This window comes from Bos javanicus, chromosome X (assembly GCF_032452875.1).
Source record: "Bos javanicus breed banteng chromosome X, ARS-OSU_banteng_1.0, whole genome shotgun sequence".
Classification (NCBI taxonomy): domain Eukaryota; kingdom Metazoa; phylum Chordata; class Mammalia; order Artiodactyla; family Bovidae; genus Bos; species Bos javanicus.
The window spans coordinates 39,199,445-39,212,103 of record NC_083897.1 but is presented as its reverse complement, the minus strand read 5'-3'; the positions used below and the strand labels follow the sequence as shown (position 1 = coordinate 39,212,103).

The 12,659-nt window shown below is 48.7% G+C and overlaps 1 pseudogene; it reads right to left on the bottom strand.

Annotated features, from left to right (window-relative positions):
* Positions 1-12,659, bottom strand: part of LOC133242557 (protein PRRC2B-like) — a 74,802-nt pseudogene that overhangs the window by 17,781 nt on the left and 44,362 nt on the right.

Genomic DNA, 12,659 nt, shown 5'->3' with positions numbered 1-12,659 from the left:
CATTAAGTGGGCCGGTCCACAGAGTGCACTTCAAATGGAATGCTCCCCACAGTCTCTGAGACTGTGCCCCTTGGAATCCCCTGCTGTCTTCCCCATCCCAGCATTGCATTCTTTTTTCCAGCTTTATTATAATTGACGTTTGCATTCTTAAGAAATCTACTGCAGAGAGCAAACACCAGTGCAAAGCCTGGGGGTGGTGGCAGCTTCCCAGAGGCATGCTGATGGGCAGGGCGGGTGTGAAGGAGCAGGGGACACAGCCCCACACCCAGACCCAGTCTGTACCCTGCTGTCCACTCCCTGACTCTCTACTGCCACCACAGTGAGTCCCTACTCTGGGCCCAGGCTTCACTTAGACGTCAGTGACACAACATTTACAGAAGGACCAGAGTCTGAGTTCCCTGACCAGAAGGGCACAGACGACCACCAGGTCACCAGTACGCCCTCCATCTTAGAAGCTTTCAGCAACTAAACCTATCATCTGGCACGTGAGGTTTGAAAGTGATTATACGTAAAAACAAACAAACAACAACAACAAAAATCTCTAAAAACGTCTCTTTGAGGTATTTTATCTACTTTTGAGTCTCTCATTGATTGTTAGTTATTAGACAACCACCAGGGCGCCAATGATGCAGTGTGAAAACCTCTCAATTCTGGGAAGATTTCTCACTGATTTGCAAGAAGTGAGGCTGCAGGCAGAATATGCAGCAGTACAAAGGATGGGCCGGGTCCCTGGACCCCAGCCGCTGGAAGTCTAATGACATACGACTGGCAGAAAAACAGACAACTTCTTGTTTTGAGTGATAGCTACACAGATGAATGTAACTGTCAAAAGTCATCAGACATAAAAAAACAAGATCTGTGACTTTTCTTGTATTTCAGTTGTTATCATTCAGTCGCTAAGTCTTGTATGACTCTTCTGCAACCCCATGGACTATAAGGTTCAAGAGAAAAGCTGCCACTGGTTTAGAATCGTGCTCAGTCACTCAGTTGTGTCCGACTCTTTGCGACCCTATGGACTGTAGCCCACCAGGCTCCTCTGGCCATAAGCATTTCCCAAGCAAGAATACTGGAGTGAGTTGCAATTTCCTTTTCCATGGGATAGTCCCGACCCAGGGATCAAACCCATGTCTCCTGCATTGGCAGGTGGGCTCTTTACCACTGAGAAGCCAGGGAAGCCCTTTATGTAAAGTACACCTCCATAAAAGCAGTAACTAACAGTGACTGTAGACAGTGACTTTTCTCCTAAAACCTAACTTGTCATAATCCAAAAACAATTACCACAAGATTATAAATGTCTAATTCAGAAGCACAAAGGTAATTTTTACATAATATAATTGGGGCCAAGTGTGTACTCTCCTACATTGCCCTGACTGCTGCCATCTGTCCAGGCACTGACGGTAATGCCCATGTACTGTCTCACTGCGAGATTCCACCAGGACACATCTCACCCCCTGGTACTCAGGACACCTTTCAGATTATCCCTAAGGCACACCCCTGATTATTCCCTTCAGAATTTCTAGGAAATGAAATACCAGAATCAAAGGGTATGTGCATATCATCAAGACTACAGATGTGCCTTTCAAAATTGCCTAAAGTGAGCTATCATTTTATAAGCTAAATGTTCTGTAAAACATTTAAGCTATGACAATCCTTTCCAAAACTTGGATTTATGAAATGATAAGAGATTTTATCTTTGTCCAGTCTAGATAATAATAAAAACACTCAAGATAATTCAGTGTTCTTATGCGCAGATCAAAGTAAAAAAAAAAAAAAGGCTTCTTTTGAATACGGAGCGATCCAAATATGTGAATGAAATCTGGGTTAATTGCAACGTAATTTATAAGAGCCGTACTGTGTGTATTTTCACTTTTGTGTCCCCTGTACCGAGCACGATGCTTAGTGTGATATATGATATGTGCTCAGCACAAAAGGCTCAGGATAAAGGGAATTTCCACTTTAGAGGAAGATGTGGAACAGGAGTCCTTTAAATAGCAAAGTGCACATAGAAAAATAGCAAAATAGCAAATAGAAAATGGCAAGTCTGCCAAGTTTATTTAAACTAATACCTTCCCCTCCACAGCTCTGATCTTCCTGCTCAGTATCATCCCGAAGTCATGCAATGTGGCAGAACCAGGCCAGCACCTGGTACTGGGGGGTCAGACAGCTCAGGGCAGGTGGTCAGAGCCCTCAGGGCAGGTGAGCAGGGTGTTCACATAGAGTCCCGGCTGATGAGGAAGGTGAAACCCAATCAAGTGGGGTGAGGAAGGAACTTCTAGAAGAGAGGGCTCAGCAGGGAAATTCAGGACCTCCAGGAGAGGGGGGGGCTGGCATCTGAGGAGCTGAGGAGGGCACCTATGCAAGGGAGAGGGTGAGGGTAGAAATAGGGAGACTAGGGAGATAATGGGAACAGCCAGAATGAAGTGTGTGTGTGTGTGTGTGTGTCTCACTCTCTCACAAACATACATTCCCTAACTCTCCCTGTATGTGTCTCTCTCTCACATGTGTGTGTGTGTCTCTCTTTCACATACATACATTCCCTGTCCATGGAAATGGCCAGAAGCAGTGGCACTCCTGGTGCCCATGTACTGGTTTATAAGTGTCATTAAAGGCTGACTCCAAGGCCAACGTTAGGTAAGGACAAAATGAGCTTGGAAAAGCTTGTTCTACCAGAAAGCAAGGATATAATAGAGACATGTGAAAATAATAGAGACATGTGAAAAGCACAAGGCTGCAAGCCTGAAGCTCCCAAACCAAAGACAGCCTGAACATCCAAAGAAACAATGATATTAATTAATTAAAAATTTGATGAGAAACAGGATATTCATAGTCTTAAAGTAACTAGCCGCAAAACTGCTATCAATTACGAATCTGAAGTGCATGTGAAAGCTCCATGTTATGAAACCCAGTAGCCACCACCTCAATCCTGAGATCAAAGTAAGGCTGTCACAGTGGGCAGAGAGGGACCAGAGTCACCCATGTGACTCTGGTTACATGAAGCAATGAGAAGAGTCAGTGCCAGTTCTGAGAGACTCTAGCCAGAAAAGGGAAGCCTTGAACCCTACCACAAGGAAGCTTCAGACAAGCCCGACTTGAGGCACACTGCACAAAGCAGTTGGCTTCTGATCTTCCAGAGCTTCAACCTCAGGAAAGTTAAGCAAAGGCTGAGGGGATGCTTCACACTGAAGGATGCCTGACCCTGACCCCAACCCCGATTCCTGAGCATCAAGACCATCAACTGGACAGTGGGGACAGTGGGACGGGGTCTGAGGACAAGGTGGCAGTGGTACGTCAATGCTAGCTTCCTAGACTTGACTGTGCTTACCTAAGAGGCGTCCTGTGATGACAGAGCCTGTTCAGACTAGCAACTTACTCTTCAAATGGCTCAGGAAAAAATATTCTGTGTATTACACCACCTTTTCTGTAAGTTTGTGACTGTTCTCAAAATCTTAAAAGAATAATTTTTAACTTAAAAAAAAAGAGGGACTTCCCTGGGACTTCCCTGGAGGTCCAGTTGTTAATATTCTGCGCTTCCAATGCAGGGGGCTGGAGTTCAGTCTCTGGGCAGGGAACTAGATGCCACATGCTGCACAGTGCAGTCAAAAAACAAACAAACAAAAAAAAAGGAGGGAGGTTCAAGAGGGAGGGGACATATGTATACCTATGATTGATTCAGAAATAGGGGAAAAAACAAGACAATACTGTAAAGCAAATATCCTCCAATTTAAAATAGCTTAGAAAAAAAGAGAGAGAAATGTCCACTTAGGATTTTTCTGAAAACTGACCAGACCACTAAACTCAGTGAAACCTAATTGAATGTCCATCTGAAAGAGTTAGACTCTGTCTGTAGTGACCAGGTACACACCACATTGAGTCCCCAAGCCGGCCACTACTCAGTGTTCTCTAAACAGGTTGAGACTCCTCCTGCACTCCCCCGCCCATGATGGGCTCCCGAAAATTCCCTGGCTCCAACCCTTTCTGTTCATTGTAAATGCACAAAACAGCCTTTCAGGTGACCTGCTGGAGTCTCTGCCTTGGATCTCTGGTCAACTGAACTTGGAAAGGGCTTGTGTGTGTACTCACACACATGTCTGTCCCCCAGCTAAGTGGGCACAGAATCCCTCCCCCTCCCCAGTGCCCATGGGACCTAGTACTCAGGGCCTGACGCCCAAGTGTGCAGCTTCCTGGAAGGCAGCTCAGGTTCTGGCACCTTCCGGATGACACGGGCCATGCCTCCTGTTTCACTCCAGTATTTTCCTTCCTCTTGGGTGCAATTGGCATCAGCACTGTTTCCAGAGCTCAAGGACAACTGCCGCTGCCTCCTGGGGTCCCAACTGTTCCTAGGAGGAATCACAAAGTGTTGGTTTTCCTGGTTGGCCCAGGCACAGTCTCATCTTCCCGGTCAGACCATTAAGAATTCTAAAATTAGCTTCTACAAACCGATTTCCTTCATAAAAGATCCACCCCACACCCACTTTACGGGTGAGAAGACATGCCCTGAGCACCTACACAGCAACCACTTTACCAGTCAGTTCAGTCACTCAGGCGTGTCAGACTCTTTGCAACCCAATGGTCGGCAGCACTCCAAGCTTCCCTGTCCATCATCAAGCCCCGGAGTCCATACAAAATCATGTCCATTGAGTCAGTGATGCCATCCAACCATCTCATCCTCTGTTGTCCCCTTCTCCTCCTGCCCTCAGTCTTTCCAAGTCTTTGTTGACAATGTAATGTCTCTGCTTTTTAATATGCTGTCTAGGTTGGTCACAACTTTTCTTCCAAAGAGCAAGCATCTTTTCATTTCATGGCTGCAATCAACATCTGCAGTGATTTCGGAGCCAAAAAAAATAAAGTCAGCCACTGTTTCCACTGTTTCCCCATCTATTTGCCATGAAGTGATGGGACCGGATGCCATGATCTTCGTTTTCTGAATGTTGAGCTTTAAGCCAACTTTTTCACTCTCCTCTTTCACCTTCATCAAGAGGCTCTTTAGTTCCTCTTCACTTTCTGCCATAAGGGTGCTGTCATCTGCATATCTGAGGTTATTGATATTTCTCCTGGCAATCTTGATTCCAGCTTGTGCTTCCTCCAGCCCAGTGTCTCTCATGATGTACTCTGCATAGAAGTTAAATAAGCAGGGTGACAATATGCAGCCTTGACGTACTCCTTTTCCTATTTGGAACCAATCTGTTGTTCCATGTCCAGTTCTAACTGTTGCTTCCTGACCTGCATACAGGTTTATCTTTACCAAGTCAGCCCTAAACACACAGCTCCAGGCAGGATGCCTCACACCCATTACTTCATGTACTGCAAAAACAAACAAAGAAAAACGCCTCTACTTCCTCCATTTTAAATGACTGGTTACTGAGCCTCCAGGATGTTTGGGAGCTGTTCACAAGAAACAGCTAACAGAGTTGAACCCAGGACTCCCACTGCTGGGCTTTCTGTCTATGCCAAAGCCCCATCCCAGTGCTGAACAAATGTCCCTCACAATAGCAGAAGGTGGCTTGCTGTGTGATGCACTGGAAAGAGCAAGAGGAGCAATGCACACACTGCATGGAGGAGGAGGAGACAGATGCCCAGCAGAGGCTACAGGAAGGCTCAGTGAGTAGTGCTCACTTTAACAGGCTGCAGTGTAAACAAAGGCTCTGTGACAAAACATATGTGCATCTACTCGCACCTCTTCAACTGCAAAAGTGGTGCCCAAAAGCCCAGCGGGAGTACAGAGAAAGCCAGGGAGTCAGGCCCAGCTAATAAATGTGCTCATGTGCACATGTGCACATGCACACACACATGCACAAATGCTCCAGAGGTAGAGGGAGATGAGGCAGGTGAGGAGGATCAGGAGCCCAGAGACAGGGCAACGACTGCCAGTGCCTCCTGACAGCACACCAAGAGATGTGGTGCCCACAAAAGTCCCTGATCTTCCAGGAAAGACCTGAGTCTATTGAAGACAATGAATAAGACACCAGTTGAGGGTGACAGGGAAGGAGGGACCGGCCGGCCAGCCTTTGGATGGTACAGGAAAGAAAGAATGTGGGTCCCACTGGCCCCGGAGACCCTGCAGCAGGTCAGTGCACTATGGAAAAGGGCCATCCTCACTGAATGGTTAGGCCCTGTCCATTCAGGACACCCTCTCTGGACTCCAGGTGGAAGTGCTGCTGCCGCCAGTCCCCACCTGGGTCTCAGGAGGTGGAAGAGACACTGGGTTGTCCTTTCCACCTCCTGCCCAGAAAATGACAAAGGCCAGTTCCCAAAAGTCTGACCAGAGTGGGCAGAGTGACTGCTTGGGTCTCATAGGCTCCCGGTAAAGAGGGGTTTACTCCTGACTGGATCCTTCTTGGCTGGTTCTCTTTCTGTGTTGTCGTCACATCAAATCTCACAAAGACAAGGCAGTCCAGGTGCCCACAACATCACTCCCCCAGGTGCCAACAACCCTCCTTATTTATTATGGGCAGGGAGACAGGGTGGCTGGTGTGATGTTCCCCTGAACCAGAGAAGAGACACCCTAGGTTGTGTCTCTTCTACCGCCTGAGACCCAGGGCACTGGGGGCAGAGCACCTCCACCTGGGGTATGGAGAGGGTGTGCTAAATGGACAGAGCCTAACTCTCCAGTGTGGCTTCAGGGCGTATGGGCAGGAGGGGCACTAACTCCTTTATAAATATTTCACACAACCACTGAGTTCCTTTTGGGTTTTGGTTTCAGATCTTTTTGATATGGTCCATTTTCAGAGACTTTATTGAATCTGTTACAATATTGCTTCGATTTTATGTTTTGATTTTTTGACTGCAAGGCATGTGGGATTGTTCCCAAGTCCAAGTTCACTCTGCTTGTCTCACAACAGGCCAATAAATCAGAGGCGAGGTGCTGAGGCCTGGAATACGAATTTACTTGGAAAGCTGTCAGACTGAGAAGATAGCAGACTAATATCTCGAAGAAACCATCTTGTAAAGGTCTGGATGCCAGTTCTTTTATAGAACACAGAGCTGGGGAGGTGATCAAATAAAGTAAAAAGGCCATTATTCTGGCAAATATCTCCTGGAATGGCCAGTCTCAGAAGGAGATGTGTTACTTTCTCCCTTCATCTAGCCATCCACAAGTGGACAGGTCCTGAACAAAGGCAGAGGGTCAGAGTTTCCTGAGGCAGGCCATTACGTATGGACAGTATCCCTGTAGTATACAAACCAACAGGAAACAAAGGCTAAAGTAAAACATTCAACATGGAGACAGATTTTGTTCTTCCATGTAACAATTCCCCAGTGTCAGTGTCCATTCCTCAATCTTATGGAAAAAGGGATGATGACTGTTCTAATTTCTCCATGAGTTACATCTTTTGGGGTGTGCCCACTACTGGTGCCAGTGTTCCAAAAGTCTCTACTTCATATGTTTAGACATAAAAATATTTATAACATAGGTGTTGACAGTTATGTTTTTTTTTTTTTTATTCTTCCAATTTTATTTTATTTTTAAACTTTACATAATTGTATTAGTTTTGCCAAATATCAAAATGAATCCGCCACAGGTATACATGTGTTCCCCATCCCGAACTGGAATAGCCAAGACGTGGAAGCAACCTAGATGTCCATCAGCAGATGAATGGGTAAGAAAGCTGTGGTACATATACACAATGGAGTATTACTCAGCCATTAAAAAGAATACATTTGAATCAGTTCTAATGAGGTGGATGAAACTGGAGCCTATTATACAGAGTGAAGTAAGCCAGAAGGAAAAACATAAATACAGTATACTAACGCATATATATGGAATTTAGAAAGATGGTAACAATAACCCGGTGTACGAGACAGCAAAAGAGACACTGATGTATAGAACAGTCTTATGGACTCTGTGGGAGAGGGAGAGGGTGGGAAGATGTGGGAGAATGGCAATGAAACATGTAAAATATCATGTAGGAAACGAGTTGCCAGTCCAGGTTCGATGCATGATGCTGGATGCTTTATTCAGTAAGAATCTTTTAGGAACTCAAACCCGGAAGGCAGCATCTAAAGTTAAGGAATTTAGCACTTTTCTATGTATGCAAAGATGCACCAGCCATCTCACTGAAATCGTTCCCTTTGATGCACACCTTACCACCTGGGACCAGTATCCTGTCTTCTTCCCTCAGGAATCACCTTGGGAAGTGGCTGCAGTCTGATGGCTGGTAAAGAGCAGGTTTCTTCAGGGCTCACCATGAGAAATGGCTCCAGTCTGATGACTGCCAGAAAGCAGGTATTGTTTTCCTTCCCGAGTTTCCTTAGGGCTTACTGTGGGGGGTATTTGCTCTTTGATGGCTGCTAGAAAGCAGGTATTCTTCTCTTTCCCGAGTTTCCTCAGGGCTTACTGTGGGGAATGGCTGCAGTCTGATAGCTTCTAGAGAGTAGGAGGGGAACCTGGGTCCCCATTGAGATCATCTCAGCAGAGACAGCAAGCACATCCTGTGACTCCAGACAATCTTCCAATGTTCAGGGTTCAGCGTTCAGCCTGCAGGATCCACAGCCATCAGCTCAGCCACCATGCTCTGCACTTAGTTGCTATATAGCCCTGAAATTTACAGTGCAGGAGGCCCTCTAAAGGTGGCATCCTTTTCAGCAAACTCTCAGTCACACTCTCCAAGCCCAACCCAGCCCCAGCTTTGCTGAGAGGGTCTCACTGGGGATGCAAGTTCCCCCTCCTGTACTCCCACATTCCACACCCGAGTGAGGAGATGGCAGGGGCTGGGGGCACAATGCCTCCAAGCATGTAGGGAACAAGTTCTCACATCCTCTCTTGTGGTCCATCCTTGGGAGCACAGTCTCATGTCACTTCTAGAGGCAGGGGACCCCTAGCTCAAGCACTCTCTCTAGGGGACATAAGGCATGAGCACTAACAGAGGAAACCCCGAATAACCTGCTTAAGCTGGAAGACTAGTTCCTGGGATGTGACATAAAGTCAGAAAGTAGCTTCTCGGTGGGACTGGCCTTCTCCAGACCTAGCCTGGAGATAGAAACAGTGAACTAAGGGCCCTAAGCTGAGGCAGCCACACAGTGTCTCTTGACAGCCCTGTGGAGACTGTGTGGCCAGAGGGACCACGAGCCTGCACTCACCCAGAGGACAGCCTCTGGGAGGTCTGTGACAGACCAAAGTGACCATGAGTGTGCACTCACACAGCAGACAGCCTTTGAGAGGTCTGTGACAGGCCAGAGTGACCACAAGCCTTCATTCACCCAGTGGACAGCCTCTGAGAGGTCTGTGACAGGCCAGAGTGACCACAAGCCTTCAATCACCCAGTGGACAGCCTCTGAGAGGTCTGTGACAGGCTAGAGTGACCATGAGCCTGCACTCACCCAGCAGACAGCCTCTGAGAGGTCTGTAACAGACCAGAGTTACCATGAGGATGCATTTGCCCAGCAGTGAATTCCTGTCTGGAGAATCCCATGGACAGAAGAGTATGGTGGTCTACAGTCCATGGGGTTGCAAAGAGTCAGACATGAGTGAGCATGCACAGGTGAAACAGAAATGGACTCATGGACAGAGAGAATATACTAGTGTTCTCTGAGGTGGAGGGGGTGGTGGAGGGATGGAGTAGGAGGTTGAGATGAGCAGATGTAGCTCTTTATAAATAGAGTGGATAAACAAGGTTCTACTGTATAGCAGAGAGCAATACTCAGTATCCAATGATAAACCATAAAAGAATATTTTTAAAAATAATGTATATATGTGTATAAGTATATCCCTGAGCTGTGCTGCAGAAATTAACACATGTAAACCAACTATACTTCAAAAATTTTTTAAAAAATCCTGATTATTAAAAAAAAAAAAACAGACCCTAGCCAATTACAACAGATACTCAACCCAGGAGCACAGCATCCTGAGTAGTCAGAACATGGACCAACCAGTCAGAAGAGGGGCCGACAGGAGACGGGATCTCAGAGTGGCCCACAGGCTGGCTGCGAGCCTTGGGCGCCCTAAGCCATGAGTGTCGCTGGAGAAAATGAAAATTTTACCAATATGACTCCTCCTCCAGCTCAAAATGAAGTGGCTCTGCTTCCCCTGACCCCTTAACTGAAGGGGCCCTGGGACGCCCTGGCTTGGTGCTGGGACCAGGAATGTACTGGTCAGATCCCAATCCAGGGGAGGTCTGTGAAGGCAGCTCTGTAGCACGGTAAGCCAGGATGAGCCAGGATGAGCACAGCAGCTCATCCCATCCCTCAAGATCAGACAAAATAGCACCCAGGAGGCCAGAAAGTGTTCTAATGGAGGGAGGCCCCCCATGTTCGGTACCTCTGCTCTCTGGCTGAGGCCCAGCGCTAACCCCCCTGTGCCGGTCTGCAGCACATTCTGCACACATCCTGACAGCTCAGTTGCTGAGCTCCAAGATGAAGGTTTGTGATTGCAGCCATGCCCACAAGCATCAACAGCACCGACCACCTGGCTTTTGGCCCAACTGCGAGGTCCAGCTGAGACCAGTGGACATGTTGTCAGCTGTGCTCTAGAGTGGCCCCTGTGTCACCAGTAAATGGTAGTATCACAATGCAGGCCAGCGGGACTCAGCCTGGAGGATTGCTAGAATCAGCAGGGACACTGACCATGAACACTCCCAGTCCTGGGCCAGGCAGTGACCCGAACAGGCAGACAACTGAAGAGAGCAGAGTTCATGGCACAGACAAGGTATAGCCATCCCTAGGCAAGGAAGGGGCCCCATCTCAGGGGGAGCTCTTGGGATCCCCAGCTTAAGCATAAAGACGCTTCAGTCACAGGTGTTGGGAACAGACTTGGAGACTCTTTTAAGTCATGCAGGGCAGGACATGCAGGTGAGTTAAGGCCAGAGGGAGTTTACTGTAAAAAAAAACAGAGTGTCTGGGGGAACAGACGGGTTGAGTGGAGCTGAGCCCAAGGGGCTGGGAGTCTGGGCTTAGAAACCCTGTATGCCACTCTCCTGTTTCTGCCTCCTAATCTACTTAACACCCACTCTGCAGCCTGAAGCCATCTGTCCTGTGCATCTCCACACTCAGACTGTCCACTCATTCACAGATATTTGTTCAGCACCTGCCTCTGGCCAGGTCGTGTTCCAGGCACGGGACAGCCAAGAGGAGACAGACAATAACCCCAGTCCTTGGGGAGTAGAAACTCTACCAGAGGCCAAATACACCCCTCCTGTGGCCAAGCCCCGGCCTCACCCTCCTCAGCCCACCGGCCGGCCCTGCTGGAGCTCTGGCCTCCAGACACAGTTCCGCCTGAACATTCCCCCTCCTCCAAGAAGGCGCCTCTCTGGACTCACCACCCATCAGCCTCTGCCACCCCGTGCCCTGTGTCCTTCTCAGCACATAACACCATCTGAAATGGCCTTCCTGACACCTACATTGCCTCAGTGTACCTGGCAATGTCACATCCTCAGTGAAGGAAGGTCCCAGCTGCCTTCACGCCCTTTCTGTTGAGTTCCCACCACAGATTCCCATCACGGAGGCCTGGAAGGACTCTCCAGACAAGTGTGGAGCAGGGGCTTGGTGGGGCCCGAGAGGGTGGATTCACCTGGGCCACTCAAGTGATCAGGGTAGGCAGGGACCTCCCAGCACTGGCTGGGACCTGGACAGCAGGTAGACCAGCTTCCTTCTCCCTGGGACCACGAGGGGACAAGTCTCTCATCACTGCTTAGGGTCATGGCTGCCCAGAAGGACTGTCAGTTTCATGGTACTGAGCACCCTGTGTGCTGTTATACGTTTTACCTGTGTGATCTCAACTCCCTCAGATTGAACACTTTGGGCTACACACTTGGAAGAGTCAACAGGAGTGGTTTAGGGTCAATTGAGGTAACACAATCCAGAGACAGAAGGCCCCACCACCTGCCAGAAGGCCTAGGGACAACACCAGGAAGGGAGCTCCTCATCTCCTCCTCGGCATCTCATGTCTTCCTTGACATGAGTCGTGCCCCCCTGGTGCCTGGGGGGCTGCTGTGCCTCCAGCATCACATCACACAGTCAGAAGTGGGTGGGAGAAGGAGGGCAGACCCAACAGCAGAGCAGTGCTTTGTTCCCAGGAGCCTGAAGGTGCTGTGTGGCAGCTACCATGTGGGGATCACCTGGTGAGCATGGCAAGGCTGGCCCTGGAGCTATTAGGCTGGATCCTCTGCCTGGCCTCCTCTTAGTCAGCCTGCTGCCCTCTCAGGTTCCAGGTGAAGCCCACAGGATGGGCAGGGACCCTGGTGAGGCCACAGAAGCAACTGTGGTGATGACCTGCCCTGCGCCCTCCCAGGACTAGGTTCCCTCTTGGGGCAGAGAAGGCATCAGGGCTCTAGACAGAGGAGGTGACAGGCAGCCACCAAAAAAGGTTTGATTCTTGTCTTTGGTAGCTTGCTTCTGACATTTGAGACTATAATACTGGAGTGGGTTGCCATGCTGTCCTGAGGGGATCTTCCCAACCCAGGGATTGAACCCAGGACTCTTGCATTGCAGGCGCATTCTTTACTATCTGAGCCACCAGGGAAGTCCAAGAATACTGGAGTGGGTATCCTGTCCCTTCTCCATGGGATCTTCCCAACCCAGGAATCGAACCAGAGTCTCCTGCATTGCAGGTGGACTCTTTACCAGCTGACCTAACCAGGGAAGCCCACAAGAGAAGGTTGCAAAGTGAAAATGACAAGCCCGTCAACAATGCTCACCCCAGACATGGTCCTGGGATCACTCTTCTGGGT